Below are 25664 nucleotides of genomic sequence, written 5' to 3'. Positions count from 1 at the left end.
AGTCAGCTCCCCTCATACTGCCCTGTGATCCCAGGAGCCAGAAGGAGTATGTCTAGGAGTTGACGGTAGATCCATGGACAGAAGAGGCAGGATGCCAACTACTCTGCCTGGCCTGCCGTCAGCCAGCCAACTTTTCCAGAGGCTTGTTATAGGCTCTGAGTGTGATGGAGGTGCTGCAGAGAATATTCAGAGACACCAGACACTGCCTCTGCCCCTTGGGACCTTCCAGTCTCACAAAAAGAAAGACCAGGTGGGCACCTAATGTGGGCTGAATAAGGTTCCCCAAAGGTATCAGGTCCTAATCACTGAACTTGTGAGTGTTCCCTTATGTGGAAAAATGATCTTTGCAAATGCTTTTAAAGATTTTGAGATAAGGAGATTATCTTGAATCATCTGGGTGGACCCCAAATGCAATTACACTCTAAGAAGGAGGTGTCCATATAAGAGGTAAAGTGGAGGGAGATTTGACACAGAAAAAGAAGAGAAGGTCTTTTGACCACAGAGGCAGAGATTAGAGTAGTTCAGCTGCAAGCAACAAATGCTGAGGGCCACAAAAAGCTGGAAGAGGCCAGAAACAGTCTCCTCTAGAGCCTCCAGGGGGAGTCTGACCCTGCTGACACCTGATACTGAGTTTGGACTTTTGGCCTTGAGATTTAGAGAATACGTTTGCACTGTTTTAAAGTTGTAGTAGTGGGTTAGAGCAGCCACAGGAAACTAAGACTATCAATGAGGGAGACATGAGGGAGACAAACGAGCAAGTGAGGAGGCCCAGACCAAGATCAGAGAAAGTCGGGAAACTGGTGGCTGCAAATCTCAGGCAAGGCTTCCTGGAAGAGGTGGGCCTGGAGCTGGAACCACAAGAGCAGAGGTAGGAGGAAATGAGTGGAGTAGGGATACAGGGTGGGTCAGACCTGCTGAGACCAGAGACACTGTAGCTGCAGAAGGGAAAGGGGTGTGTGTGTGAAAAGGATAAATCCTGCAAGCTTGCTGTTTTACCTTCCTCCCAGGGAGAGATGAACGGTGCCCTGGATCACCAGGAGGCTGGCCCTGTGCCAGGCTCACAGAACCCTAGAGTGGGGTTTCAGGCCCAGCAGCACCACAGACCGGTGTCTGCTGCCTCCCTGAGCCTCAGTCTCACCGTTGATATATTGGGAATGTTAATATTGGCAACACAAGGACATTTTCTCCTTTTCCAGTTTCCCTTTGTTGTCTGAATTTTTCTACAAGATGTTAACAGGCAAGAATGGGCTGCTTCTCTTTACACAAAAGGATCCAAGGGGATGGGAGTAATGCTAAGACCCTCTCCCTACTTTGGGATGCAGTGAGGTTGGGGTGAGATAGTCACCCTGATTCTGTGCTCCACGAAGGCCAGTGCCCTCCAGGCTTGCTTCCCAGAGCCCTGCAGCCAGGTGCCCTCCCTCTCCGGAGGGCCTGTTTTCCTTCTGCAGCTCCTCTCTCCTGACCCCTGCCAGCCCAGCTCCCAGGCAGCCGCTGCAGGAAGGCATGAAGGAGAGCCGAGCGTGGCTATTTATAACAGGGGATGTGATAAACACTTCGAAGAGATATTTCCCAATAGACCAAATTCAACGGAGATGACATGAGCAATTAGATCTTCTGAGCTCCCTGCCATCTTCTTGCACTGAGGCCGTCCCAAACGTGTGTGAACAAGTCTTTCTTTATAGTCAGACATATATACTTTACAAGGCTGTAAACTGAAATGTTTCAGGTGGGCAAGCCAATCCCGACCCCACCCCCATTCCCACCATCCCCCTCCAGCCACCCTGGGTGGTGGTGGAAGAGTCCTCAGGGCCTCTACTTCTTGCAGTCAGGTGATCCTGGGCAAGTTCCGGCATGTCTCTGGCTCCCTCTGTGCCTCAGTTTTCCCTTCTGAACAATGGAACGAAAGTGTCCAGCCCTCAGGCTGCCATGAGAATCCTGTGAGAAACTGTCTGAAAGCTCTCAGGCTGGCCCCATGGTGGGTACTCAAGCTATCTTGGATCCCAGAGTCCCCTTGTCCTTTCAGGCCCACAAGGGGGAGGGAGTTTGGCTCCTGGTTCATCTGGCCTCGCCTCCCTCACCACCTCCCTCTCCCCCAAGTGCTAATGCTTTCTTTCTAATTTATTAGGCTGTTAATGGGCCTGAACAGTGGTAATTGTCTCTTGCCAAGGGTGAAAGCTATCTGCCCTAGACAAAGGCTCACGCCTCTCCCTTCTTCCTGGTCCAAGTGCCAAGACCTGCTGATCCCCAGCACTGGCCCTTCCCACCACAGCAGAGTCTCTTGTCTGTAAAAATGCCCAGGACCAACTCCCCCCAAAGCCATAGAGCTGGCAGCCCCTGGATCCTGGCCCTCACGCTTCTGGCTGTCATAACCTGGCATACATGGTCTCAGGGGAACTGGGCAGAAAGAATGGCTGGCAGAGCTGGACGTAGCTGGGGAGGGGAGGGGAGGGGTGGCCCAGCCGCAATTGTCCCTCTACCAACTCCAGCCACTCTTTCCACACACCCAAAGCTCCTGCCGCCCCCAGCCACTCACCCAACTCTTCCCATCTCCAGGCTTCTGCCTGCGCTGTCCCTTCCCCCTCTGCCCCATCTCCTGGTAATAGATCCCTCCTGGTACTAGATTCAGTCCAAGGATTTCCGACTCTGTTAAGGAAACCCTCGCCAAGGCCTGCACTCCCAGGGACTCATGCGCCACCCCCTCCTGGTGTAAGAGTGAGCCCTTCGTCTGGGCTCTCTCTGGTCCCCTGTGGCCAGCCTGGAGCCTAGCCCAGAGGAGATGCCCTGGGGCTTTTTGCCCAGTGTGATGGAATCAAACCGTAGCAGCAGGGTGGTCATTACAAGGGATAGTGAGACTGGTGGCATCTCCTCCCCAACACCAAGCAGAGACTGACCAAGGGATGAGGGCACCTTCCAGCAGAGGAGACAGGCAACAAAGAGCAGGAGTCAGATGCCATCAGAGGACGCTTGCAAAAGAGACAGCTAATGGGTAACTCTAAGGGTATTCAGCAAGCACTTAAAGAGTCTTATCAGGGGTTCCAGGAATACTTCTGCTGTGTATGTGGCATGGTATCTGTTCTAGCGTGGGGGATAGAAAAACAAGCCCTGGAATCAGGAAGCTACTGCACAAGAAGCTGTGTGATCTTGGCCAAGTCACCTGGCCTCTCTGAGCCTTGATTTCATCTGTATAGTGGAGATAGGAATCCCTACCTCATAGGACTGTTGTAAGAAGTAAATCATATGACATGAGGACCAGGTGAGAGCACCTGTGCACAAACGCTTGGCCTTCCTTAGGCGCCCTAATAAACTACCATTTTCTTCTCCTACCAGTACCTTTGGGAACTCACAGTCTGTCTGGGGGCTTTATCCAGCAGAACCCCAGCCGTAGTAAGTGCTGAGAGTCTCAGAGTTGAGTGATGAGTTCTTAAAAGGACATCGCATGTGAAGGGCAGAGCACAAAGGAACAAGGCAAAATGATATAGCACAGCTGTAGGTTAGACATTAGCAAGAATTCCCAGACGACAAGAACTTAGAACTAAGAAAGCTTTCAAGAAGAAGAATCCTCTAAAAACCTAACATCTGAACTGAGACATGGAGGGCATGAAGAAATCAGCCTTGAGAAGAACTGGGGGGAAAGTGTTGCAGATAGAGGGAACAGCAAGTGCAAAGACCCTGAGGCAGAAATCAGCTTTGTGGGGTCAAATTACGGAAGAGGTAAGTTCAATTAGAACAAAGTAAGAAGAAAGTGATCCCAGAGGAAACCAGAGGAGTCCGTAGGGCCCAGACTATGAAGAGCCTTACAGGCCATGGATAAGGACTTCACATTTTACTCTGAGTGACATGGGAAGCCCTGGGAGGATTTTGAGCAGCAAAACGACATGAGTGACTTAGGACTAAAACAGATCACTTAGCTTTTGTGTGAATAACAGTTGGTAAGGGACAAAAATAGAAGTAGGGAAACCACGAGGAGGTTTCTGCAGTGATCTGGGCAAGAGATGATAGTGGCCTGGAGGGGGGCGGTAGCAGTGGAGGAATGGAGAATTGGTCAGATCTGGGATTTACTTAGAGATGAAGATGGCAAGACTCGTTAATGAACTGGAATAAGAAAGGACACTTATTTGGCATCTATTGTTAGTGCAGCCAGCACCTCAATGAATCCTTTTGACTGCCCTGTCAGGCCAAGCTGATTTATCTCCATTAGACTAAGGAGAAAACCTAGGCTCTGAATGGCGTGTGGCTTGCTCAAAGTCACACAGCCGTGAAGTGGTAGACAAACTAGGAGCCAGGTCTGGGTGATTCCAAACTTGATGTACTTTCCCTGCCACCATGATCCAGGCCTGTGCTAGGCCCAGCCTTTGGAGGATGGGTTCCCAGAGAACAGTTGTCTAAAGAGGAGTCTCCTACCACTGCTTTATTCTAAACCTGCCTTGAGCTCTGTTCTCCCTGCTTCATCCCCCACTCCTCCCCACCTCACTCCTCACACCAACTACTTCTGCAGCTGAAGGAGAGCAGCCCTAGTGTGTTCATGAGTGAAATGCAGGAGCAGTCCATTGCCTCTCTGGTGACATGAGGACTAAATGAGACATGAGATGGCATGGCCAAAGCCCCCCTGCCCAGAGCCTGGCATTTGGCCTTCCCTCTTCCCTCTTGGCCATGGGTGCCACCTGGCCCAGATGCCCAGCAGGCTACCCTGGTGTCCCTACCCCCAGCAGCCCCCACATAGAAGCCAGCATCTCCAGGCAGAGCCCTGTCAGGCTCTCTCTCTCTGTCATTTTTACTGTCTACTCCTTGGGGCCCAGGCAGATGGGATGAGTACAACCATGCAAAAAGGATGCAAAATAAAGAAGAAAAGTTCATTTCTTCTGGCATGATGCTTTTTATCCCCACCAAAACCAAACATAACTGACCCTTACTATGTGTGGGGCCCTGCAAGCCCCTCTGCGGAGACAGAGAGGCAGCAAAACACTCACCCCTGTCTCTCCTTCCACATCCCAAGCCTCCAGGTCTCCTCCCACAGAAGCTTAGGAACACTCTGCACTGAAAGGAAGTATTGCTGGCTCTGGCATACCGCTCTTATAGTATGCCTGGGGAAACTCAGGCACAGAGAGAAGGGGCTTGGCCAAGGGCATGCAGCAGAAATGAAATCCAGGACTTCAATCCCAGAAATATGATTTTGCCTCCAGAGAATGACTGTGCCCAGGCTGGCACACACCTGGCATGTGCGCAAGTGTGCCCCTAATAGCTGCTGCTATTTTATGCAAGGGCCCAGGCAAGTGGACATTGGGGTATGTATGTCCAGAATCTCTCATAAGCCCCTGCACCCAGGACATGAGGCTCCAGCCTGGGTCACCCCCAACGAGAGGATTGTTCCCTTGAGCTGGGTGGGCTCACAGCCAAGAAATGCATGCCTGGCTGCCGACCTCTTTCATCAGCCACCCACCTCCCTCCCTGGTGCCTGATGTCTCCCCAGGTCACCTGGCATCCCCATCCTGCCCTCTCCTGGCAGCCCCACGGTTGACCCCAAATAAGGCCCCCTCCCACTGCAGCCAGGAAGAGCAGGAGGGCACACAGAGGCCACGAGGAAACTCGTGCTGAGCCGGCCCTTAGGGACCTCACATCGGCGAGCAAGAAAGGGGCCATGGCCTCTGGGGGCAAGGGAGCCAGTGCGGGATTATGGGCTCCTCGCTCGGAAATGATTGGTCGTGACAAGCTCACTGCAGGAACAAAGCCATGTGAAATTGACCTCATCACCAGTGATCAGATCAGATTGTTTAGTGTGAGGGGAATGCAAGGGGGATGTTCATCTGGGCGATGACCTAGTTAGGGCCTTAAAGAGGCAGAGCAGCTGCCCCACTCTGGGGAGGAGGAGGCAAGAGGCCTCTCGGGGGAGGCCCCTGCTGAGCTGCAGGTGGAGGAAGACCCGTTCCCAGGCAGGCTCCGGCCTGGCCACTACAGGCTCCTCGAACCCTCCAGCATCCCTAGGGACTATCTCAGGGTAGTAGGGCGTAGCCTTAGGTGCCTAAGGGATAGTGTACAGAGGTGGCCAAGGCGGGAGCCAAGGGCAGAGTTTCCATATCTGTCTGAGGAGAACAACCAGGTAGATCAGAAACTTGGGAAACCCTGAGGCAGATCTTAGGGAAGAGGAATGGAATTTATTTCACGATTTATTTCCTTGTTTGTTTGCTCTGTCTCAAGCACTATTCGAAAGACGTATATTAACTCAAGTAACCCTCAAAACAACTCTATGAGGTGGATGCTGTTATGATGCCCATTGGACAGATGAGCACATTGAGAGTCAGAGGTGACATCACTTGCCCAAGTTTACAAAAGTGTTATGTGACCACCTGATCATGGAGGCTGGGCTTGTTCACAGCAACATTCTACTGCTTCTCCTGTGATGACAGGGTCAGCCAAATAAAGATGCAACTAGGAAAAGGTGGCCTGTGCCACACAGCAGATGCCCTTCTTTCCTGTCAGGCTCTCAGGGTGCCAGGGGGCCCAGGGGCTGGGGTAAGGACGAGGGGGCCTGTCAGGAACTCCAGGAACAGGTGCCTGCTTTCTCCTTGGATCCTGTTTCCTGACACTTGCCTGAGGACCGGAGAGGGAGGGGGAGGGAAGGGACATGTGGCCAGCCGGGAGCCAGCCCCTTTCTGCCAAGCACCGCCTTAGGGAATATGACTCCTGCTGCCTGAGGGGTACAGGGGGGATGCCAGAATGGGGGTGGGACTTCTGGTAGGGCACGTGGTGTTAACCCTTCATCAGCAATATGTGTGCAAAAGGCAGCATCAGGCCTGGCACACAGGAAGAAGGCACCCACAAATGTGCAGCAAATAGCCAAACCCACTAAGGGTAGGCCAGGGCAACAGCTGCAGTGTGAAGAATCCTGGTCAGTTGCTGGGAAGCATTCCAGGGAGACTGGAGGCATAGAAGGGACCCCTGTCACCCCCAAAGGGTTTGGAAGCACCCAAGGCCAGTTACTGAGAATCTTATACTGAGGGCTCCAGGGATGCCAGCTCTGATGGAAACTGAGGGGTCAGTGTGGAACTGGTCTGCCAACCAGGCCCTTGCCAAGTACCATGCAGGCTGACGCATCTAGGCTGGCAGGACCTGGGGGTATGTAGCTTAAAGGAACTCTGCTGTTCCCCAGTGCCTGGGATGAGAGGGGCAACTGAATGCTCTGTGCTGACCTTTAGGGCAACCAGCCGTGAATATGCCCCCAGGGCAGGCCTCTCAGTTCTCTGGCTCCCTTCTACCCAATTCTGTTGGCGTCTGGGAACTCTCATGAAGGCCTCTGGGCCTCAGGCAGGGATGGGCCAGCCTGCCTACTGCCCAGCCTGCTTTCCAGCTCCTTCCTTTCTTCCCTATTTCCTCAGGTTGGGCCAGTTTCCATTCTACATTCCTCCCCCCACCCCGCCTTATCTCACACCGAATTTCTCAGACTCAGACGCAACCTGGTGTGGCTTCATTTGACTAGTGGCTCCTCTTTCACTTCCCAGTTTGGTTTGTGTGGGGCTTGCTTCTCCCACGATGCAGTGCAACTGCTCTGGGCTACAGGGCATCTCATTCTTTCCTGAGAACCCACACTGAGAGGTTGCAGGCCCCCAAGGACTTTACTTCTCTGGGGGAGACTTCTGAAGAACTGTCCAAGGGCAGAGGGATTCTGAGGACCACATTTAAGGTCTGTGGGTGGCAGCCATAGCGTTAGAGATTTCTGTTCACTTCAGAGAAGGATTTCCTATTATGGTGAGCTGTTCTGTAAGAGAACAGCTGTCTCAGGTCCTTAGTGAGAACCCCATCCCCAGAGGTGTGTAAGTAGCGGCTGGATGGACAGCCATGAGAGATGCTATTGAGGGCCAGTAAAAAAAGGGTAGGGCTCTTCCTGGGTCTCTCTCTATGTTAATTGTTTTGTTGCTGTGATCACCACAGACCCATGGTATTGTTTGCCTTCTGGTCAGCTCTCCTCACAGCAACATCCGTGCAAGTTCTTGAGGTTCAAGACAGACACAACAAGACTAAGAGCAAATCCAAGCCAGAGGCAGGGAGAAAGTTGAGACAGCAAACTGCTCCTTGCTTCATGCTCCCTTGTCTCTCTCATTAGCTCACGGGGTTCTGGAGGAGCCTTATTCCCCAGCTAACCCTGTAACCCTCCCATGCCTTCAAAGACAAGGGAGTGCCCCCCCAAGCAGCAGCTGTCCTAGCTGCAGGGGTCAGGGCCTCGGAACACACCTAAGGTTGGAAGACCCCTGGGTGAGACCTGGCCCAGGCCACCAGGCAGCTCCCTGCCATGCCTTTGGGTAGAGAGAGGATTCCAGTGGGGCCCCAGTGGCTCCAGGACCCAGGCAGCCAGGAAAAGACTCTGGGGGAGGCGGTCTCTGCCTTCACAGGTTGGCCACCTGGCAGAAGGAACAGACTGGGGTTCTGGTGGCCCTGGGGAGCACAGCTGAGCCCCCAGGGTGGGAGCTGCCTCTGGGTGCAGCCAGCTCAACTGTGGGAAGAACTTCAGAGCTAGCAGAGGCCCTTCACAGGAGCCAGTGTGCACAGCTGTGCACAGAGGCTAGTTGGCCACCCATAGTGGGGGTGGTGCTGGGAGACTTGGTGGTGAGTGAGACCAGAGAAGTTCAAAGCAAGAGAGAGAAAGTGACTGATTCTATGATTCCCATGTCCTCAAGCCATGTAACTATATATCTATGATATCTATGTATTTATGGGTTTCTATATCTATCTGTTATCTCCACATTTATCTCTGCATTTCTATATGTCTATCTAAGTAATTGTGTTTCTGTGTATTGATCTCTTTGCTATGTATCTACATAGCTCTGTATCCATCTATGTCTCTCCCCTTTTAGAAGAATGGCTGATGGAGATCCCAGAGAGTTTAAGGCCCTCTTCTTCCTGAGCTGCCTCTCTCCATGGTCACTGCCTGCCCTCTCACCCCCTTTCCCACTGGATGGTGGCCATTCTGGGCCTAGGCCAAGGGGTTACCATGAGGAAATAGGCCAAAGTCCGGAAAGCCATCCTCCGAAGCCAGTAGCAGCTGCTTTGCTTGCATCTGTTTGGGGTGAGGAAGATGAGAGAGCAGGAAGAGTCATGGGGGAGTGGAGGTGGTGGTGTGGGAGCACAGGGAATGTGACAGTGGCTGAGCAGTCATGAGTTTTAATTCTGGGAGGCAGGACATCACACTAGAAGCCCGCACTGGCATTCTCTTGCTGTGTGATCTAGGATGACATTCTGTCCCTCTCAGGCCTTCGATGTGCCCATCTATACCATAAGCCTCTTGAAGGGCCCTTCCAGAGCTGACACCCTTAGCAGGGCAGCAGTCACCACACTTTTAAATCATGGATTCCTATCACTAGAGCACTTTGAACACAGCAACTCAATATATCTATGAAAGTGTTAGCTGCTCAGTCATGTCTGACTCTTTGTGACCCCATGGACATGTTCGCCAGGCTCCTCTGTCCGTGGAATTACCCAGGCAAGAACACTGGAGTGGGTTGCCATTCCCTTCTCCAAGGGATGTTCCTGACCCAGGGATCAAACCTGGGCCTCCTGCATAGCAGGTGGATTCTTTACCATCTGAGCCACCAGGGATTTATTAATACATAAGATAGAGATTTATTAATACATAATGTAGTGGTAAAGAACATAGACTCTGGGGTCAAGTTTGTGAATGTGAATCCTGGTTCTTCTACTGGGTGAGTGGCTTGATGTCTCTGGGCCTCAGTGATCCCTGGAGAAAGAGGAGATAGGAGATCTACTCACTGCCATCAAGTGATTGTGGGGGTCTGGGACAGAGTGAATGCATAGATGCTGTTTTTACTATACATGTATTACTTTACTAATTGATGATGTAAGTCACAAATTGCATGTCCAATGTCAAAACTGTTAAAGGATGAGGTGAAAAGAAATAAAATGCTCTCTATATTGCAATATTTTCTTCTCACTCCCCAGTGGGTTACTTAGGGCACTTGGCATTGTAACTCTTCCAGAGTTTGCTTGCGATCCCTTCTCTGCTTTTCCACCAGAGAAGTTTGAGTCTGGGCCTCCTAAGGTGACAAGCATGCCAGTCTGGACTTGGGCCTGCCTGGCACCATGCAGCCACTCCTGGATACACTGCGTTCTTCCAGTAGTCCTCTCCCTCAGACGGGCTAAAGGCCCGGAGGCGCCCCATTTCCCCAGACCTGGAGGACCAGCATGGTCTGGGGGCCTTACTTGTGGCCCACAGGCTCTGCTGCCCACACCCCAGGGTGTCCGCTGTCCCTGTTCTCCTCAGCCCAGGCCCTGGGGTCAAGGTGTGGCCCCTTCCTCTCTCCCTTACCACAGCCAACCTCTCCATCACAGAGCAAGCAAACCAAGTCCAGGGCTCACAGCCCATCCTGAATCGCTATTTCTCGGATGGATAATGACAGTGCGTCATTACTGAGCACGCTTGCACTTTCTTAAGTACTTTACCTGCCTCTTCTCTTTGAATCTTCCCAGGGATCCTATGAAACAAATACTCTTCCAATTTGACAGATGTGAGCATCACCAATCAGTGACAGAGCAGGGAAACCAACTGCCAGCCATCTGACTGGAGAGCAGCCTCATCACCTTGTGAGGGTGAATGGACAAGGGAGGGAATGGTTTCCCTGTTCCTCTTCACTCTTCCCCAAGGCCCCTGCTGTGCCCTTCCTGAATTTTGGGTTTGCTCTGACCCCCAGGCCCCGGGTCCCCCAACCCTGTACCTCTGAGGGTCCAGCTCAGTGGGTCTGCACACCCGGCCCCAGGCCCCGGGCTCTTGTACCTCCATCCCCTCTCCCCTCCTGACAGCCTTGCCCCCGTGGACCGCCGACCTGCAGGTAATCCCCTCCCCCTTCCTCCCCCCCGCAGCTCCAGCGCCTGCCGATTAGCCCAGTCTCCGATCTCTTCGGCTGGGAACAGCCACCCCCACCCCTTCCCCCACTCTGCTCCCTCGTGGGGAGCCCCGCTCCCAGGCCGGCCGTCCCATTCAAGGCGCCTTCCTCCATTGTCCCCGCCTGCCACTAACGCGGGCCATTAGCATTTCTAAAGCCCACTTCTCCTGGTCTCCACTTTGGTCTCAGCCAAAAAGGGTATCACTTTGAAACAGGATTTTGGGAAAAGAGTGCTCCCTAGGCTGCTAAAACAGCTTCCCTTTATGTCCTCAATGCTCCAGGCCTCAGTCTGTTTGCCTATAAAATGGGGAGAATTGCAATCCCACATTTCAGGCTAAGGACACCTGGAATTTCTCAGCTCGAGAGTGTTTGAGAAATGAAGCAGCCTCCTGGGACCGCAGTCCAACTGCCTGTTCCTTCCCCTGGGTTTTTCTGGCCCTACCAGTCTGGACCCTCCATTTCCCAGCCACGTCCCAAGGAGATACAGAGTTTTGTTAAAACTGGTTTTCCCTGCCCTAACCCAAGCGGCCTTTGTTAAGGCCCTGGCAGGATGGGGCATGAATGAGGGTGACTTCGTTTGCCCTGGCATCTGAAACCTGCCGAAGTAACTTGGGTGGAGAGACAGCGCCACCCAGTGGCTCCATGGGCTCCAAGCTAGTCTTCTTGGGAGTGGGTCCTCATATACCTGGCTTCACGGCCCCCAGGAGGCATCTCACCAGAGCATTGGTTCAGCGGCTTCAGATCCAAGGCTAAATAAAGAAGCAGAGGTTAGAGTCCCAACCTGCTCAGCTCAGCTGCGGCCCCGCCCCCATCATTCCTCTGGGCTGGCAATGGCCCTTACTCTAGACTCTGGCCAATGACCAGTACTTTCCCCTGCCTGGTCCTCACTTTTCTTCATCTGGAAAATGGCAGAATATTCCCTAGCCACCTTCTGCTTTTCCTGGTTGGCTGAGGAAATTTGTGGGATAGGGGAGGTTGTGGGTCTGACAGCCAGTCCTCCAAGACAGTTGGCCACTTGGACCCCAAGAATAGGCTCTGGCCCCATCCATATTTCCCAGACCAAATCCCTAGCCTCAGTGTCTTCCTGGAGATCCATCAACTGCTGACCAACCCCCTAAGAATACCAGGCAAATGGGACCCACTCCTCCCCAATGCCTACCTTCTTTGGTTCTTACTTGCTGTTTCGACCCTCTTTCTGCTTCCTCTCTTCTCCCCCTGCTTGTTCCCCTGTGACCACAGGATGCCTGTGTTTCTCTTCAACCTTGGTAGAGAGCAAAATGAGGCAAGAGTAACCCCTGTCTCCCATTCCCCTCTAGGGTCCCTTCTGAAGCTGGTCTGGCTGAAGCAGGTGATGAAGGCAGAGGGGACCAACTATCAGCCCCAGAGACCTGGAGTGCTCTGTCTCCATCCTTCCTCCTGGCCTCCTCCCATGAGCCCTCCCTCTGTGCAGATAAGGCAATGGGCTCCAAGGTCCCTCTGATTTGGGGAGAGAGAGTAGGTGGATTGGGCCCCTAGTGTGTTGTGTCTGGAGTCGGCTAAAGCTTCTGGAATAACCAGACTGATGGAGAGAGCAGAAGATAGGAGGAAGCTTGGTCAAGAATGACGGAGCAAAGGGTGCTCAGCTCCAGTATACAGTGTGGCCTCTAAGCATGGTTTAACCTGGACTTTTTCCCAGTCAGGAGGAGATGGAAAGAGCTGAGAGTAGTCCCAGACACATGGATCAGCAATACAAGATGGGAGGTTCTTCTGGTTTGGGCCTTTTTAGCTCTTCTCTGAGGAATTGTAGGGGTTTCTAGGACCAATGGCTCTGAGTGTAGTGTGCTGTGTTCAAGGGGCAAGGGCAACCCCCATCCCGAAACAGTTCTACTTGATCTGTTATTTTTTGTTATAGTTCCAGATGAGATTTTGTTCAGAAAAATTATTCTGCCACTGGAAATAAAAAGTTTAAAAAACTCTGACTTGATGCAGCTTTACAGTTTACAAAGGGGGAAATTGAGGCCCAGAAGGGTAAACTGATCATAGGACCCTATACCCAGGAAGTCTCCAATAAATATTTTAGAAAGAGCTATTGAATATCATGACATTTTCAAATAGTTTTAAAGCATAACCAAGTTCACTTTCATGCTACAAGACCTGCCACCTTTTCAGACGATCTAAAAAAGTTGTTGCATGAGCAGAAACAAAGTTGGGACTTTCTCAAATGTTAGGAATTACTTAAAAGCATAGCAAACTCATATAATTTAAGTGTAAGCAAAGGGGTAATTCATACAATTGTCCTTACCTGCTGTCTAAGCCAGGAAGTATGCATGTTCTTGAGTAAATTTTAGTTAATTTCTGTCATGGGTTTAACATTAGCTGCTGATGTTTGACATGAAGAAAAAGTGAAAAAGGAAAAACTTCCTCTTGCTTTGAGGTTGAAATGTGAAAGGTGCTGTCATGAACACAAAGGTACATTCACACCTCCAGGGGTGGTTTGGTTCTGGGGGGTCCCTTATAGTCTCTGAGCCATGACTGGGGTATTTGAGGCCCTCTCTCAGCCTTCTGTGGACAACTATGCGCCACAGAGCAAAGCCTGCCAATGCACAGTGGCACAGGTTCTGGGTCGTCCTCTGTGGATGGTCCTCAGGCATGTTGTAAACCCAAGCCACCTTCTCTCTCTAGGTGTGGATGGGCTGGCTATCAGGAAAGTAAGCAAATGTTAGGAGCTGGTTGACCAGGACATAATGATCAGGAGACACCATCCACCAAAAATGGCATTGTGTGTTCCAGAGGCAAATAGAAACAACTGGTAGGCTAGGCATGAGTTTGAATTATCCATATCACTGCTTTGCCCCACCTTCCCAGCCTACCTCCCTACATGCTCAGTCAGTATGGATAAATAAAAAGAGCTTTCTGCTATTGACTCATTGAATGTGACTTCAGGTAAACCTCTTTCCTCTCTCACACCCAGTCTCTTCATTTCTCTTGTAAAAAGAAGTTTCAGAGTAAACCATCTATTGAGAAAGTTAAAAGACTGCCCAAAGAATGGGAGAAAATATTTTCTAATCATATATCTGATAAGAGTCTGTGCTGTGGCTCAGTCGTGTCTGACTCTTTGCAACCCTATCTGTCCATGGGATTTTCCCGGCAAGATCACTGGAGTGGGTTGCCATTTCTGCCTCCAAGGGATCTTTCTGACCCAGAGATCGAAACTGTTTCCTACATCTCCTGCACTGCAGGCAGATTCTTTACCTCTGAGCCACTGGGGAAGCCCAATAAGGGTCTAGCATCCAGAATGTATAAAGAAGTCTTAAAAACTCAAGAAATAAAGAGATAAATCACCCAGTCAAAAAACAGACAAGTTGGAAGAAGTAGATATTTTTTCCAAAAAAAGATATACAAATAAATGACCCTTAACTCTTGAAGAGATGCGTGCATGCTGTCACTTCAGTTGTGTCCAGCTGTTTGTGACCCTATGGACTGTAGCCCCCTAGGCTCCTCGGTCCATGGGATTCTCCAGGCAAGAATACTGGAGTGGGTTGCCATGCCCTTCTCCAGAGGATCTTCCTGACCCAGTGATCGAACCCATGTCTCTTTCATCTCCTGCATTGGCAAGCGGGTTCTTTACCACCAGCGCCACCTGGCAAGCCCCCGTAGTCATGAAGGGAATACAAATCAAAACTACAAGATGTCACTTCTTATCAACTAAGATGGCTAGAATTAAAAATAAAATAACTGGAGAAATAACAAGTGTTGGTGAGGATGTATAAAAATTGGAATGCTTGTTCTCTGCTGGTGGGAATGTGAAATGGTACACTCACTATAGACAACAGTCTATCAGCTCCTGAAAAAGTTAGACATAGAGTTACCATGTGACCAAGCAGTTCCACTCCTAGGCACATACCCAAGAGAAATGAAAATGCATGTCCACACAAGAACTTGTACATGAAGGTTAATGGCAAAGGTATTCACAAGACCCCAAAACGTGGAAGTAACCCAAAAGTCTATCAGCTGGTGAATAGCTTGACAAAATGCTGTATATCCAGACAATGGAATACCATTTGGGAATAGAAAGGAATGAAGCATGATACATAGGCTGCAACATCGATGAACGTTGAAAACCTACGTAAAAGGCCAAATACAAAAGGGTACATTTTGTATGATTCCATTTAGTTGAACTGTCCAAAATAGGCCTGTCCACAGAGACAGAAGACAGATTAGTGACTGACGGGGGCTGAGGGTAAGGCATGTTTCTTTGAGGGTGATGAAAATGCTCTGGAATTAGTGGTGATGGTGGCACATACTAAAACCCACAGAACTGTACATTTTAAAAGGGTGAATTTTATGGTATGTGAATTCTATCTCAATTTTTAAAAAAAGAGTGAACTATAGCAGTAGTTTACAAATTTGGCTAAATCACAACTACTCCAGAAGCAACCCACCTTCTGGTGATTCCAGGCCTGAAAGTCTATATGCATTATATGGTTCAGATGTAGCCAGGTTTGGGAACCACTCTCCTAGCTCTAACATTCTGGGTCCCTGCCTGTGTCTCTAATGCGAGGTACCTGTAAACAGTTGCACACAGCCCCTTTCTCTGTGGGAGCTGGCCCCCTCTCGAGTTCTGCACACCCTGAGACAGCCAGACCTCACACCCCAAGAAGGACCTGTTGCATTAGCCCCAGAAACAGACCCTTCTTGTGCTCCTGGGGCTGTGGGGTGCTTTCTGACCTCTGAGGCAGGGCTGCTGGTGTTGGCCCTCCCAGGTGTGGCAGCCCCCTTGCCCCTCCTCCGCCTCTCCCTCCAGGGCCTCTTTTAGCAAGGCCTTAGAACCATTGCTCTCTGCTCCAGGGGTGCCAACACCAGGCCTGCCCGACTGGCCATGTGGTGAAAGAACTCAAACCCCACTGGGGAGGCTGGTAGGGGAGGGGCCACAGGGATGACCCTCGGGTGCCTGGGAAACCACATGCCTAGGGCATTTTGGCTCTGGTGCCTGGACCAAATTCTGAGGAGAGAGCTCTTAGAGAGACAGTCCAGGCCCAGTCTTCAGCAGATGAGTGATTCTGGTCCCCTTCAGGGTGTGTGAAGACCAAAGGGTATATGAAGACAGGAGCGTGTGCACAGGCCTAGTGAGGTGCTGTGAGCCAAGATACTAGGGCCTTGCTCATAGTTTCTCCTTGCCTACCTTTTCTCCAAGCTCATATTCTCTCCTCACAGTATTTGTAACAAAATAATGGTCCTCCCTACCTCACCAATTGAGGGCTGACCTTATGTTCGGCCCAATGCAAAATGCTTTGAGAAACTTTCCTTCATTCCAACCCTCCCAACAACCTTTTACAGTAGGAAGTACTCTTCTCACTTTACATGAGGAACAAGGAATTCAAAGCTTAGTTATTCACTCGATTAGAATTTTTGGGACACTTATTATATGCCAGGCACTATGCCAAGTGCTGGGTCTACAGAAAAGAATGAGGTCCATCCCCTCTTGGAGACTACACTCTATCTCCAAGCAGGAAAGGAGATTTCTAGAAAGAAGTCAAGCTGGGATAGCAAACCAGGTCCACTTGAGTCTATAAGGCCTCCTCTTTCAGGGTGTCCAACCTTGGCCAGATGTTCCCTCCATGCATTGCAAGACTTCCCAGGGCTGCCCTGTGGCTGCGTCTTTCCAGGCATGTGAGAAGGGAGCATAAAGATTTAACAAATATCAGTTGTTCACATGCCACCATCATGACTTTTGCTATCATCCCACTCCACCTGTTTCATTATTTAGTTGCCATTTTTCCTTAAGTGGACTCACTTCTGAAAAAGGAACTTTAGTATTTTCCTCAGTGTCATACTAAGCAATGAAATCATTTGTGGTATGCTAATTACATATTCTCCTGCTGCTGCTGCTGTTAAGTCACTTCAGTCGTGTCCGACTCTGTGCAACCCCAGAGACGGCAGCCCACCAGGCTCCCCCGTCCCTGGGATTCTCCAGGCAAGAACACTGGAGTGGGTTGCCATTTCCTTCTCCAACGCATGAAAGTGAAAACTGAAAGTGAAGGCGCTCAGTCGTGTCCGACCCTCAGCAACTCCATGGACTGCAGCCTTCCAGGCTCCTTCCATGGGATTTTCCAAGCAAGAGTACTGGAGTGGGTTGTCATTGCCTTCTCCAACATATTCTCCTAAAAAACTTTAAAATTAATATATCACTTCAGTTCAGTCACTCAGTCGTGTCTGACTGTTTGTGACCCCATGGACTGCAGCACACCAGGCCTCCTTGTCCATCACCAACTCCCAGAGTTTACTCAAACTCATGTCCATTGAATCGGTGATGCCATCCAACCATCTCATCCTCTGTCATCCCCTTCTTCTCCTGCCTTCAATCTTTCCCAGCATCACGGTCTCTTCAAATGAGTCACCTCTTCATCAGGTAGCCCAAGTACTGGAGTTTCAGCTTCAACATCAGTCCTTCCAATGAACACTAAGGACTGATCTCATTTAGGATGGACTGGCTGGATCTCCTTGCAGTCCAAGGGACTCTCAAGAGTCCTCTCCAACACTACAGTTTAAAAGCATCAATTCTTTGGCACTCAGCTTTCTTTATAGTCCAACTCTCACATCCATACATGACCACTGGAAAAACCATAGCCTTGACTAGATGGACCTTTGTTGGCAAAGTAATGTCTCTGCTTTTTAATATGCTGTCTAGGTTGGTCATAACTTTCCTTCCAAGGAGTAAGCGTCTTTTAATTTCATGGCTGCAGTCACCATCTGCAGTGATTTTGGAGACCAAAAAAATAAAGTCTGGCACTGTTTACACTGTTTCTCCATCTATTTCCCATGAAGTGATGGGACTGGATGCCATGATCTTAATTGAATGTTGAGCTTTAAGCCAACTTTTTCACTCTCCTCTTTCACTTTCATCAAGAGGCTCTTCAGTTCTTCTCCACTTTCTGCCATAAGGGTGGTGTCATCTGCATATCTGAGGTTATTGATATTTCTCCCAGCAATCTTGATTCCAGCTTGTGCTTTATCCAGCCCAGCGTTTCTCATGATGTACTCTGCATATAAGTTAAATAACCAGGGTGACAATATACAGCTTTGATGTACTCCTTTTCCTATTTGGAACCAGTCTGTTGTTCCATGTTCAGTTCTAACTGTTGCTTCCTGACCTCCATACAGATTTCTCAAGAGGCAGGTCAGGTGGTCTGTTATTTCATCTCTTAAGAATTTTCCATAGTTTATGGTGATCCACACAGGCAAAGTCTTTGGCATAGTCAATTAAGCAGAAATAGATGTTTTTCTGGAACTCTCTTGCTTTTTCGATGATCCAGCGAATGTTGGAAATTTGATCTCTGGTACCTCTGCCTTTTCCAAAACCAGCTTGAGCATCTGGAAGTTCATGGTTCACGTACTGTTGAAGCCTGGCTTGGGGAATTTTGAGCATTACTTTACTAGCGTGTGAGATGAGTCCAATTGTTCAGTAGTTTGAGCATTCTTTGGCATTGCCTTTCTTAGAGATTGGAATGAAAACTGACCTTTTCCAGTCCTGTGGCCACTGCTGAGTTTTCCAAATTTGCTGGCATATTGAGTGCAGCACTTTCACAGCATCATCTTTCAGGATTTGAAATAGCTCCACTGGAATTCCATCACCTCCACTAGCTTTGTTTGTAGTGATGCTTCCTAAGGCCCACTTCACATTCTAGGATGTCTGGCTCTAGGTAAGCAATCACACCATCGTAATCATCTGGGTTGTGAAGATCTCTTTTGTATAGTTCCTCTGTGTATTCTTGCCACCTCTTCTTAATACCGTCTGTTAGGTACATACCATTTCTGTCCTTTATTGAGCCCATCTTTGCATGAAATGTTCCCTTGGTATCTCTAATTTTCCTGAAGAGATCTCTAGTCTTTCCCATTCTATTGTTTTCCTCTATTTATTTGCATTGATCACTGAGGAAGGGTTTCTTATCTCTCCTTGCTATTCTTTGGAACTCTGCATTCAAATGGGTATATCTTTCCTTTTCTCCTTTGCTTTTCACTTTTCTTTTCACAGCTATTTGTAAGGTCTCCTCAGACAGCCATTTTGCTTTTTTGCATTTCTTTTTCTTAGGGATGGTCTTGATCCCTGTCTCTTGTACAATGTCATGAACCTCTGTGTATAGTTCATCAGGCACCCTGTCTATCAGATCTAGTCCTTTAAATCTATTTTGCACTTCCACTGTGTAATTGTAAGGGATTTGATTTAGGTCATACCTGAATGGTCTAGTGGTTTTCCCTACTTTCTTCAATTTAAGTCTGAATTTGGCAATAATGAGTTCATGATCTGAGCCACAGTCAGCTCCTGGACTTGTTTTTGCTGATCAATATTGACATATACATCTTTGTTTAAGGCCACTTAAAATCCTCTCAACAACCTGCAAGATAAGTACCATACTTTGGAGAAACACATGAAGAGAAAGAAAATATAACTCCTCTATAGATGCTTGGAGATGTATTTGCATGGAGACTGCCTTCGTTGCAAAGTTGCTTGGTAATCCTGCTTTGGGCTAGACCCTGAGTCTTTAGGGCCCAGAAATGGATCCAGCTGAAGGCTTTGTCTGTTATTCCAAAAGAGCAAGGAGGAAGTGCAGTTGACAAGATGGTGGAAGGTCCTGCACTCTACCAGGTGACTCCTCAAGACGTCCACTCCCCACCTGTAATCTCCAGCCAAGTCATTCCCTTCACAGAATGTTGGAGACAAAGAGTGAAGGATATGGGTCTCCAGGCTAACTAAAGTAGTCAGAATTTGGGCAGCAAAGCTTCTGGATGTTACAGAAATCCTGGGGAGGCCTTTGGGTTCTCTCAGGGTTCAGGTCAAGGCTCACTATATCTGGGAAAGGCAGGGATCCTGGATCCCAGTGGCTGAATGATCCTGGGTAAATAACTTTATCATGTCTCAAATGGGAAATGAGAGCCTTCTTCACAGACTGGTTGTGAGGGTTAAGTGAGACAAGAATGTATGAGTGGGCTTTGGTAATGGCCCATCCAAACATTTTCATTTTGTGATCATGACTTTTCAACAAATTCAGTAAACATGCTTTGGCCACTTTGGTGCACAAAGCATCATTCCACACCCTGTTGGGGAGGGGCAGCAATAAGCATGGAGGGGTGTGAATGAGTACAATGAAGTCCCTACAGTCTAGGAGCGGAAGCAAGCAAACAGTTGGATTTAACCTATGAAATGGCCAATCATTTTGGACCCACAACCCAATATTACCTCTGATATCAGGCAAAGTGAAATAAATACAAATGGAAATGGAGGAGGGAGTGATTTTCTCTCCCTGGAAAAATTAGGGAGGGTTTCCATGAGGAAATGACTTTTGACTGAGCCTTGAAGGATGCGTTGGTTGTAATCAGCTGCAATCCAAGGAGAAAGGCCTTGCAGGCTAAGAGCAGGGAGAGTGGCAGCAATGGCACAAGGGTGGGATCAGGGGCAGCCTGTTTGGGGATGAGGAAGCCTGGGTACCTGGGCAAACGCTCTGCTGGGACAGCTTGGTGGGACCATTATGGAGGGTCTGAGATGCTGGCCTCGCCTTCCCCAGGGAGTTGGCAGCTGCTTGTTAGCAAATAAGGGACATGGTCATTTCTTTCTGCTTAGTGGGGCAGGTGGCATGAAGTGGGGCAGCAGCCTTCTCACCTTGCAACTAAAGGCTTCTCTTGGCAGCAGGAGAAATTGTAATCAACCAAAAGAAAGAACTTTCTGCAAGCGAGCTATGGGAACCTATTCCAGAATGTCCAAGGAAAGCTGAGGAATCTTTTCCCCTGGAGACCTTGAAAAGCAGGAGAGGTTCTCATCTGTCTGGTTTTAGAAGAATTCTGCCCAGAGGCAGGGGGCTGGACTAGATAACCCATTTGGGTTCTTTCCAGTCTGCAGCCTGGGTGATCTCATTGTTCCCTCTTCCTCTGGATGGTGTTGCCTCACCCCACCTCAGTCTCCTTGGGATTATTCCTGTTGTTAGAGATCTCCCAGGCCCCCAAAGCCACAGCTTTTCCGGTTGGTGACTCATGACCTCTTCAGCAAGATCATGCCAGTGTCTAGCCTCCATCCTCCTTGCTGTTAGCTTGAGTAAGCTTAGCCTTTCTCTTTGTAGCTTCCTTTGATGGTGAGAAAACATAGGTTATTATCCTTATATAGCCAAGACTTTCCACCATGGTCAGCCCTAATGCCAACGTTCCTCTCACCTCTGAAGGGAGTCAGGGCCTCACGGATAGAATAGGTTTTAGAGTTGAAGGGCCTAGGTTTGAGTTTTGATTAGTTGTATGACCTCAGGCAAGTCATTTAAGGGCAGAGATTAAGTCAACTAACACTTGTGGAACACTTGCTATATGCTCAAATACTGTTGAATGAATCAAATGTAGGTATCTTCCTTATTTTATGGGTAGGAAAACTGAGGCTCTAAGAGGTAAATTTTCTTGCTCACTGTTATACAGCTAGTTAAGTAATAAAGCTGGAAATGGAACTCAGACCTCACAGATTCCCAAAGCTGTGCCTTTTCCACACTCTGTGGTGTTACTTCTTGCTTCATCACTCAACCTGTTCTGTCATCTGTAAAATGGGGCTTATCCTCTCTGCCCCAAAGAGATGTTGGAGGGATTAAAAATATACATACTGTATGTGAAAGTGATGTGGAAGACAAAAAGTGCTCAGCAGACACTAGATAATTATTTCTCAGTCCCTGATCAATTCTCGGCGCTTCTGCCAACATCTTTGGGAAGCTATTTCTGAGAGCAGCAGGCAGAGTTGCCCTCTCCTTTCCACTATCCCTGGAGGATGGAAGAGACGTCTCTTCTTCCTGAAGTAGAGAACTAGAGAACTCTAGCTCTTATTGCACTGGGTCGAATTCTTTCTTTAACATGTTTGCCTTCCTAATTCAACTGTAAGCTTCTCCAGCGCACAGTGCTGACACACAGTAGTACTCAGCAAGTGTGACTGTTGTTGCTCCATCACTCAGTCATGTCAAATGAGGCAGCGACTTGCCCTCACAAGCCTGTTCCTTCTCTGTCACTGGTCCAGTCTCCATCCTCCCTGCCCAGAGCCCAGCTTCCTAACTGGGCCACCCACCGCTGGCCTTCCAATCCCATGGTCGCATGTTTACCTTGGCTAGCTGGCATTCAGTCCTTAGCATGTGACACTCAGCTTCATTCTACCAGGAATGCCCTTTCCTACAATATCCTCTTGTCAAAGTGCATATTGTCTTGTTCGTGAAGCTTTCCCTGACCACTCACCTTGTCCAAAACTAAAGGTGATCTCATTTTCCCATGAGCTCCCATTGCATACAGTGGGTGCCATTTATAGGACTCCCTACTATCTTCTACCTTCTCAGACAGTTATGTGCATCCCACTTATGTGATCTTGGGTAAGTCCTTACCCCTGATATGGGCCTCAGCCTCCAATCTGTACATATGTGTCCCACGACTCTTCCAACTCTGCCATTCTGTGACCTGGCTTCTTTGGGGTTCTTGGAGAACAAGACACAAAAGAGCCTCAGTTGGGGCCTTCAACTCTTGACAGCACGTGCCCAGCTCCCAGGCCTGAAAATCAGCTGCTCAGATATTTCAAGCTAATTGACTTGCTTAATAAAGGGATAAATAAATATCTACTTAACATGATTACTGTCAGCGGCCTGAGCTACAGAACCTTTCCATGCTGGGGTTTTATTGCAGGAGAAGCTAATTAGTTCTAATTAGTTAACTCCCAGGTGCTTAAGGCAGAGGCAGGGGAGAGGAGGGTGAGGGAGTGGAAGGCAGGTGGGGAAAGGGAGGAGAAGGTGTTCTATACTCCCCTCTCTCAGCTGCTTACCTGCCCCAGCCAGGCTCAGGACTCATCAGGAAGCCCAGGCTTAGTGATACCTCCGGCACCTCATGCACCTGGGATGAGGGGATGAAGCTCCTTGAGAACCTACTACGGGCTGGGCACTGAAACAAGCCTGTTCTCTGCATGATCTTGTTTGATCCTTGCAATGACCTGCAGAGGCAAGAACTCTTCATTGTCCTGTTTTCTAGCTGGGGAAACTGAGATGCACAGAAGTTTAGCCCCTTGTCTGAGCTCACACCCCAGGGAAGCAGAGAAGCCAGCACTGGATCTGATTGAAAGGCCAGGGTTGCTGTGTTTGGCCTCTGTCACGCCTCCAGGTGACAGCCCCAGAGGGCTCGTGCTGCTCAGAAAGGGATTTGGATAGGCGGTGACCTCCCTTCACTGTGGTACTCAGCCAAGAGGTCTTCCTGGATAGGCCAAACCAGACACAGCCAGAGCTGGCAGGATACTGAAGAGCTAGTCATCATTTGATTCAAGAACTCCTCCTCCTTTGATTCAAGTCAAAGCTCTGGGCTGGAAATCCTGCATGACTCAGATCCCCGCCCACAAGGAACTCACATTCAAGGGAAGTGTATGAACATTTGGATAGCAAGTTATTTAACTGTTAAAAATGTACATGAGGAGATACAGCTCTCTTCTATTGCATAATTTCTCTGCTTAGAGAAAATTTTTCCCAGGCTTTGAGGGCCTAAGTCAGAGAATCAGGATCTCCTTCTGGGACACCCCTCACAGTGTAGGAAGGAGCATGGACTCTGGCGTTTGGATTTGAATCGAGGATCTGCCACTTATTAATTGTATGATCTTGGTCATATCCCTCTGCCTCTCTCTGTCTGGCCCACCCCCTCCTGGACCTAGTTTCCCAACATTTACCTACACACACTGTCTCCTAACTGGCTTCCCTGCTTCTCTGGAACCCATTCCTCACACTGCAGCCAGAATGAGTTTCTGCCTCATGTGATAACACCACTCTAAGTCCTTCAAAGTCTTCACCATGGCCTGCGAGGCTTCCATGATCTCTGGCTTCATTTCAGGCCACACTCTCTCACTCACCAAACTCTGCCACAATGGTCTTCTTAATGTTTTAGAAATCCGATCTCGTTTCTACCTCTGGACCTTTGTACCCGTTGTTCTGGCCACCTCAGTGTTCTGACCCCAACCACTTGCATTGCTGGCCTCTTCTCATTCTTAAACATCACCTCCTCAGGGACATTTTCCCTTTAACCCTATCTCAAACAGCAGTAGCCCCTTTGTTCTCAATTTCAGTACCTTTTGTTTCCATCCAAATACCACAATTTATAATTTTTTAAATTCACTTAAACATGTGTTCTTTATCTATTTCCTCCCACTCAGATAATAAGCATCATTAGGTCAATGACTTTGTCACTACCACTGTGTCTTGAACAGCGTTTGACACATAGTAGGTGCTCAGTATAGACTTGGTACAGATGGAGGGTGGGTGGTTGGAGCAGTGAATGAATGGCCACTTCTTAAAGCTGTTGTGAGGATTAAATGAGCTGATGCATATTAAATGTCTGGCACAGAGCCCAGCAAAGAGCCCAGCTCAATAGCTAAGTTGAATCTGCACGTGGCTGGCACCCAGCTATTTCCTGAGCCATCCCCACCTTAGTCAGCTAGTACTCCATCCCACCACCCTGCAAGGCCCAGCTCCTACTGCCCTGGAAACAAACCGGTTCTCACCCACAGGCAGTGGTATGCTAGAGTTGAGTGCCACTTGTTAATGATTCAGGAATTTTACAAGCAGATTGTTAAACTATCAGTAGCTTCAGAGTGGTCACGGAGGGAGTATTTACACCACAGAAATTGACAAATAGTACAAATCGCACCCCCAGCACGCAAAGAGCCAGTTTACCAGTACACCATCACTAAGCTTCTCTCCTGCTGCTCACCCTGTCAGAGGGCCCTGCCTGAGTTCAGCCTACCAGGCTTCAAGGTTCAGATCAAGCACTGACTCCCCCCGAAAGCCGTGAAGCCTCCCTTATCTCACCCCTGCTGACAGCCTCAGTGCCACAGGTGAGGGTATCTAAGTCAGTGTTCCTGGATATTGATTTTTGTCTTCTTATTCTCCAAGTAACACAGAAATCTTATCCCCGAAGCTAACTTTTAAAACTGCAAAAGCAACGGCATGGTTGATACACTTATTTCTTCTAGTCCCTCAGGGTGCCTAGCACAAGATTGGGGACTGGAGAGGTTTTGGTAAAGTGTTTACAGCAGCAAGTGTTCAATGACAGATGAGTTTGGATAAAGAAGATGTGGTAGGGACTTCTTTTGTGGCCCAGTGGCTGAGACTCCATGCTCTCAATGCAGGGGGCTCATGTTCGATCCTTGGTCAGGGAACTGGATCCCACATGCTGCAACTAAGACCTGGTGCAGTCAAATAAATAAATAAAATAAAAGATTTGTTTTTTGTTTTTTTAAAAAAGAAGATGCAGTACATATATACAGTGTAACATTAGCCATAAGAAAGAATGATAAAACGCTGTTTGCAGCAACATGGATGGACCTAGAGATTATCATACTGAGTGAAGTAAGTCAGACAGAGACAAATATCATATGATATCACTGATAGGTGGAATCTGAAAAATAAAATGGTCAAATGAGCTTATTTACAAAACAGAAAAAGACTCACAGACATAGAAAACAAACTTATGGTTACCAAAGGGGAAAGGGGAGAAGGGTAAATTAGGAGTTTGGGATTAACATATACACACCACTATATATAAAATAAGTAAACAACAAGGACCTACTGTATAGCACAGGGAAATATACTCAGTATCTTGTAAAAACCTATAATGTAAAAGAATCTGAAAAAGAAAATATTTTGTGTGTAATACATATATATTGTGTATAATACATAGATATGGTGTGTAATACATATATGTACACATATATATGACTGAATCAACTTGCTATACACCTGAAACTAACACAACATTGTAAATCAACTA

Source organism: Oryx dammah, unplaced genomic scaffold (assembly GCF_014754425.2).
Source record: "Oryx dammah isolate SB20612 unplaced genomic scaffold, SCBI_Odam_1.1 HiC_scaffold_23, whole genome shotgun sequence".
NCBI classification, from domain to species: domain Eukaryota; kingdom Metazoa; phylum Chordata; class Mammalia; order Artiodactyla; family Bovidae; genus Oryx; species Oryx dammah.
This window is presented reverse-complemented; position numbering follows the sequence as displayed.